The 6791-nt window shown below is 48.5% G+C and overlaps 1 non-coding gene across 1 annotated transcript; it reads left to right on the top strand.

Annotated features, from left to right (window-relative positions):
* The first annotated feature begins 284 nt into the window (after window positions 1-284).
* On the top strand, window positions 285-355 carry TRNAG-UCC (transfer RNA glycine (anticodon UCC)). The gene has a single exon. It is a non-coding gene; the product is annotated as a tRNA-Gly (tRNA).
* The last annotated feature ends 6436 nt before the right edge of the window (window positions 356-6791 follow it).

Genomic DNA, 6791 nt, shown 5'->3' on the forward strand with positions numbered 1-6791 from the left:
ATTGCATGGTGCTTTTGAGTTCTCCAAATACTAGCATCTCCGCTATCTTTCTCATAACAGCCAAGAGGTGGGCATTAATATTTCCATTTCATCTGAGGAAATTGAGGCTCAGAAGGGTGACATAACCTGCCAAGGGATAGCGACCTGTGCAGGCAGGATCTGAACCCAGGTCTTTCTTATTTCAAAGTTGCGCTGCTTCCACCATACTCTGTACCTCTTGAACTAGGGCTCATTCATTGAATGAGCCCACATATACTTATTAACACTGTGCCAGGAGCTGGGAGGCAGTGGTGGTTCAGCGGTAGAATTCTCACCTTCCATGCGGGAGACCTGGGTTCAATTCCCAGCCAGTGCACTTCATGTGCAGCCACCACCCCTCTGTCAGTGGAAGCTTATGTGTTGCTATCATCTGAACAGGTTTCAGCAGAGCTTCCAGACTAAGAAGGACTAGGAAGAAAGGCCTGGTGATCTATTTCCAAAAATTAGCCAGTGAAAACCCTATGGATCACAACAGTCCGATCCACAACCAATCGCGGGAATGGAGGAGGACCAAGAAGCATTTCGTTCCGTTGTGCCTGGGGTAGCCATGAGTCTGGGGTCAACTCAGGGGCAGCTAACAATAACAAGGTGTCAGGATAGTGAACAAGATGCAACTTGCCATCGTGGAGCCCGGAATCCACTGAAAGAGGCAAATCATTAACAATTACCATTGAGATGGACGATATGGTACTATCGGGGCTCAGAGCAGTGGGGCAGGAACGCTTCCTGGAGGAAGGGGTATTCAATTCCAAATCAGGAGGGGAGCATAAGTGATCCTGATACAGAATGGGGAGCGGGTAAGGTAGAAAATTGAAGGAAAGTTGTTTCAGGCCATGGGAACAACACGTGCAAAGGCTTGGAGGAGAGACAATGGCCAGTGCCTGGGGCAGAAAAGAATCTGACAAGGCCGACGTCCAGGCTGGGAGGAGTGAGGGGTGATGGGCAAGGGCCAGCTCACGTACAGCTCACACAACAGGCCAACCAGTCTGGGCTTCTAGCCTCCAGAACTATGAGAAAATAATTTCTGTTCTTTAAAGCTACGCACTCTGGTATTCTGTTGTGTCATCCCTAGAAAAGTGAGACAACATGTATAATCAAACTTAATATTTGGGAAAAAAAAAAAAAGGTGGCTGTGTGCAGGGCAGCACTGCCTGTACTAGCAGAAAGCCCAGAACAGCCTAAACGTCCACCTCAAAGAAACCCACTAAACAAACACTGGGGCCTCCGACAGATGAGGGCACCGCTGAAAACATGGAGAGATCCACTTGGGGAAATGTTCTCAGGAGAACAGACTAGCTGCAAAATGACTCATGGGGTACGATCCCGCTGTTGTAAAAGAAAGACAATTTGTTGTACAATTAGAAAAAACATGTGCCGAACCACTAAACACGAGTGGAGGCAGAGTGGGAAGGGTGTGCCTTTGGAGTCACACAGATCTGGGTTCAATCCCAGCTCTGGAACCAGGCCTGGGGGTGGAGGGGGTACTCTACCACTCTGAGTCCCATTTAAAAACCAATCGCCTTGGAGTTGATTCCAATTCATGGTGGCACCGTGTGTGTGTCAGAGTAGAACCGTGTGCTATAGGGCTTCCAATGGCTGATTTTTTGGTAGTAGATCACCACACCTTTCTTCCGAGGTACCTCTTGGTGGACCCAAACCTCCAAACTTTCATTTAGTTGCTAAGCACTTAACCATTTGCACTACCCAGAGACTCCTGATCCCATTTAAAAAAAATAATAGAGTTGATTCCAACTCGTGGAATGTGTTGTTAGTTACCATCAAGTCAGCTCCGACTCACAGCGACCTTATGTACAACGGAATGAAAAGTTGCCCAGTCCTGCACCATCTTCATGATTGTTGGTATGTTTACATCCATTGTTGTGGCTACTGAGTCAATCCATCTCATTGATGATTTCCTCATTTTCTCTAACCTTTTATTGTACCAAACACGATGTCCTTTTCTATGTAGTCTCATTTACCCATCCTTAAAAAACCCTGGTGGAGTAATGGTTAAGTGCTACAGCTGCAAACCAAAAGGCGGGTAGTTCAAATCCACCAGGCGCTTCTTGGAAACTTTATGGGGCAGTTCTATTCTGTCCTGTAGGATCGCTATGAGTCGGATTCGACTTGATGGCAACAGAATTGGTTTGTTTTGTTTTGTTTTTTAAAGCATAATGTCAGAATTCACCTTATAGGATTGATGTCAGGACTGACAGTGAATTCGAAGGTCTCATCCCAGTGGGCACGATTCAGAGAGCTCATCGTGATTAGTATCTGCTGTGTTTCATGTGGGAAGTGGGTTTGGGGCTGAGGAAGCAGGACGTTCACAAGCTTTACCCACTTCTACAGATCGACATGGGAGAATGTTCTCAAATGAACAGGCAATCTGCAAAATAACGCGTGGAGTATGATCCCATGATCCCGTGGAGTATGATTTTAATAGTGAACTTACATCACTTTCATAATTTACAAAGACAAATAGAAATTAAAAGGAGAAAACAAATAACCCAGCCCAGTAGCTGCCAGTGGCGGTGTGTCCATTCTGCTGGACACTCCACCTGGAGCTGTCCTGCTGTGAAGCTCCTGCCCCAGTATGCCAGACATTGACGGCTACAGGTTGTGGGTGATTGTGCCTGGTGATGCCAACTCTCACCTTGAGAAAATCACTTTCAATTCCAAGCCTGTGGTTATGGAGCAGTGTAGGGTGGGGTTGGGGTGGGGGAGAATGAGCCAGGCCTTCAGAGAACAGTGAGAGACCAGCAGTGAACCTTCCCTGCCAGGGGCTCAGGAGCTGGGGGGATGGGCAGGAGAGAAGTGACAAGTGTTCTCCTGTCACCTGCCGGCATCCTGTGATTTAATGGAGTTTTGACATTTCTCCAGCTGAGTGGTAGCCCAGGCTCCAGCTGCATGAAATGGATGGATAAAAGCAGGAGCAGAGGGCACCGAGACCTTGGTTCCACATCATTTTGCTGCCAGCTCTTCCAGAGACAAGCTGGCACGTTAAGGCACTAAAGTCAATAAGGAAATGGATCAGAGCTGAAGGGAAAAAGGAGAGAGATTGCGAATCCCCTGAAATTGGACCTTCCTTTGTAGGTCACATGGTTCTTTTGCTGTTGTGTTTGGCAGATGGGATTCAGGCAAGGGCAGGAGGCTCCATCCAGCTGTGGAGGGGACCCCAGGCCACTGGCAGTGGAGCCTGAGCCCCATGCACTGAGCACCTACTATGTGCCAGGCCCTGTGCAGGCACCAGGCCCACAGCAGTGAAAAGACAGGCCAGGTATCTGTCCCTACAGATAATCATCATGATAAACAATAACTACAACAATAATAATAGTACCACCATTCCTCGGTTGCCTGCTAGGTGTCCAGCACTGCTAAGTGCTCCACACGTATTTCCTCATTTAACCATCACCAGCATCCTCTGAGGTAGGATTTCGCAGAAAAGGAAACTAAGGCTCAGAGAAGTTAAGCACATCACCCACTATGAAATACTTTGTAAAGGTGGATTGGGGTTTGAACCCAGACCTTCTCCGTCTCCAGAGCCCACACACCAGCGCACGGCTTGGTGTGGCATCTCTCACTGTCTGGGACTGCTCTGGGATCCAGGGACCTGAGTGCAAGTCCCAGCTGAGCCCTGTGTGGCACTAGGTGAGTCATTCAACCTTGTAAAATTGACTAAATATCCTGCTATGGGTACGAGTCCCTGGATAGTGCAAACAGTTAACGAGCTCAGCTGCTAACCGAAAGGTTGATGGTTAGAGTCCACCTGGAGGTGCCTCAGAAGAAAGGATGGGTGATCTACTTCCAAAAAATCATCCATTGAAAACCCTACGGAGCTCCTCTGACACACATGGGATCACTGTGAATTGGAGACCGCTCATCAGCAACTGCTTCCTTTTTGTTTTTGTTTGTTTTTTTTTTTAAGGGTACATACTGTATGACGTTGGGGAAAAAGTAAAAATCCTACATTTATTCAACCATCTACTATGTGCCTGGCACTGTGCTGAGCTTGGGGATGAGCAGTGGACAAGACAGGCAAGGTCCCGGCCCTCAGGGGTTACAGTCTAGAGAAAGCAGGGAGTTTGGGGGAATCAGGCCGTTATCCCCAGACAGCCAAGACAAACCCAAGGGGGCCAAGGTTGTAGCCCAAACCCTCTCAGCTCTCTGAGATAGCCAGTCTCAGACACCTACCAGTTACCCTCCCTTTGGGGGACTGGCGGGAATATTCTTGGGGATGGAAGATTTCCAGAGAGGAGATCAGGGACAAAAGCCATCTCCATCCCTACCAGTAACTTTTACACCCAGCGCTGGGCCCTATACTCTCCCTTGTTCCCTTTTAGAATTCACTTTTAGAAAGTTCTAGGTCTCCAGTGCAGACCAAATACCACGTCAAGTGATACTTTGCCAGGCTGGGGCTGTTGTTGCTGTGACTTTTAATAATTTTTGTCTTTTTAACCACCTGCCATAACATTGGGGCCCTGGTGGCGTAGTGGTTAAAGAGCTCAGCTGCTAATCAAAAGTCAGCAGTTCGAATCCACCTTGAAAACCCTATGAGGCAGTTCTAGTCTGTCCTATAGGGTCAATATGAGTTGAACCAACTCAGTGGCAATGGTTTTTTTTTTTTTTTGGCAGTGACATCATGTTGATATGACCTGAATTTAAGGAAGTACTTTCCCCTCCCATCTCTCCCTCTATCCACCCCCATGTGGCTACCTCTTAATCCCCAGAAGTCCACACAGATGATGTCATACCCTGCCTAAGCCTGCTTTGGGTCCTGGGCAGTTCCTGGGGTCCAAGCCCCTCACCCAGCATCCTCAGTGCACAAACACTGCCCCACCTCCTCAGAGCTTTAGACCTCCCCCATTCATCTCACTCCTCCCTGAAGAACTGGGCTCTGTCACTTTGGACAAGCCCCTGACTCAATCCAGGCCTCAGTTTCTCCATCTCTAGAGTGAGGTCTAGACTGGGGAACCACCAAATGCAGGCACATAACTCCACTCATTCTTGTGCCTCCACCTTCCTGACTCACCGTGGGCCCCTCAAGGGCAGGACAGGCCTCCTTCATCTCGTGTCCCTGGCACAGGGCCTGGCACACAGTAGGGCGCCACAATGTGGCTCTGAGCTAAACCTGGAGTCAGACGGGCTGGGGCTCAAGTCCTGGCCCTGCTCTTCACCAGCTCTGTGGCTGGGCAGCTCACTTTGCCTCTCTGAACGGGTGAGGGCACCCTCCCCTCCTCAGAGGGCTGCTGTGAGGCTCAAATGTGACACTGTGTGTAAAGCCCTCAGCACAGGCCTGCACATGCTGGGTGCGCACTGTGTATTAGTGCTCATTGTTGATAAGGATTTTCTGTATGCCGACTACTTAAATAAAATACTGGACCAGGGGTGTTACTTCCTTCTGTTTTGACACTCCTGTTCCCTGTTATCATTTGTTCCTTCCTTCCTTCATTCATTCATTCCACACACAGGAATCACCCACCTTCCCAGCATGTTCCGGGCACAGGGACTAGGACTGTGAACAAGACAGACAGGGCTCCTCCCTCCTGGGGCTGACATTCCCCAGGGGGACAAGGGATGACAACCAAATAAGCAAATAAATTGAATTTTGCAGATTATAAAAGATCTTTCTGAAAATGATTTTTCTTCTTTGTCTAAGAATGGAAACCAAACAAACCCCCACATCAGGTTCAGACAGGCTCTGAGCCCTCGATGACGGTTTATCTCTGGTGAGGCAGGCCATGCCCTCCACTTGGCACGCCTCCCCTCTCCCTTCCTCTGCCAAACAAGTTCCTACTTATTTTCTAACACCCAGCTCAATGGAGCCAACTCCAGCCCAAGTGCCTTCTGTGGCTGAACTTCCCGGAAGCCTGCCCAGCTCACAACCACCCCGCTTCTCCAGAGAACACCCCACCCCCACCTGGACTCTCACCACCCCCACCCCTTCTCCCCCCACAACCGTCCCACCTCCCTCATCCCTAAAGAAGGTCCTTAGTTGTTCACTTAAACGTGTCCCAGAGGACTTCTGGACACCCCCTCCCTGCCTGAGAATACAGATCTCACAGCTAGATGGCCCCCCCACCCCCGCTCCACACCCTCTCCCATCTCTTTGAGGGTGGGGGTAGGAGGGAAGGGGGTAGAGAGTTCTGTAAGGGAGGCCCAGCTCCCTGCAAGGACAATGGAGGTCAGCCTAATTACTCCAGGGACTCCAGTTAATGCTCTTGGCTGCTAACCGAAAGGTTAGAGGTTTGAGTCCACCCAGAGGCACCTCAAAAGAAAGGCCTGGAGATCTACTTCCAAAAATTCAGCGATTGAAAATCCTAAGGACAATCCTGATCAAAATTCCAACAATCTTCTTTACAGAAATAGAAAAACCAATCCTCAACTTCATATGAAGTGGCAAAAGACCCCAAATAGCTAAGGCAATGTTGAAAGAGAAGTACCAGGTAGGAGGACTCACACTTCCTGATTTTAAAGCATACTAAACCACTTCTTTTTTTTTTTTTTAAACCACTACAATAATCTAAACAGGATGGTGCTGGTACAACAATAGACACGTAGACCAATGGAATAAAATTGAGAGTCCAGAAATAAACCCACACGTCTATGGTCAACTGATTTTTGACAAGAGTCCTAAGTCCATTCAATGAGGAAAGATGAGTCTCTTCAATAAACGATTCTGGGAAAATTGGATTTCCACGTGCAAAAAATTAAACAGAAAGCATACCTAACACCACACAGAAAAACAAAGTGAA

This window comes from Elephas maximus, chromosome 3 (genome assembly GCF_024166365.1).
Source record: "Elephas maximus indicus isolate mEleMax1 chromosome 3, mEleMax1 primary haplotype, whole genome shotgun sequence".
Taxonomy (NCBI): domain Eukaryota; kingdom Metazoa; phylum Chordata; class Mammalia; order Proboscidea; family Elephantidae; genus Elephas; species Elephas maximus.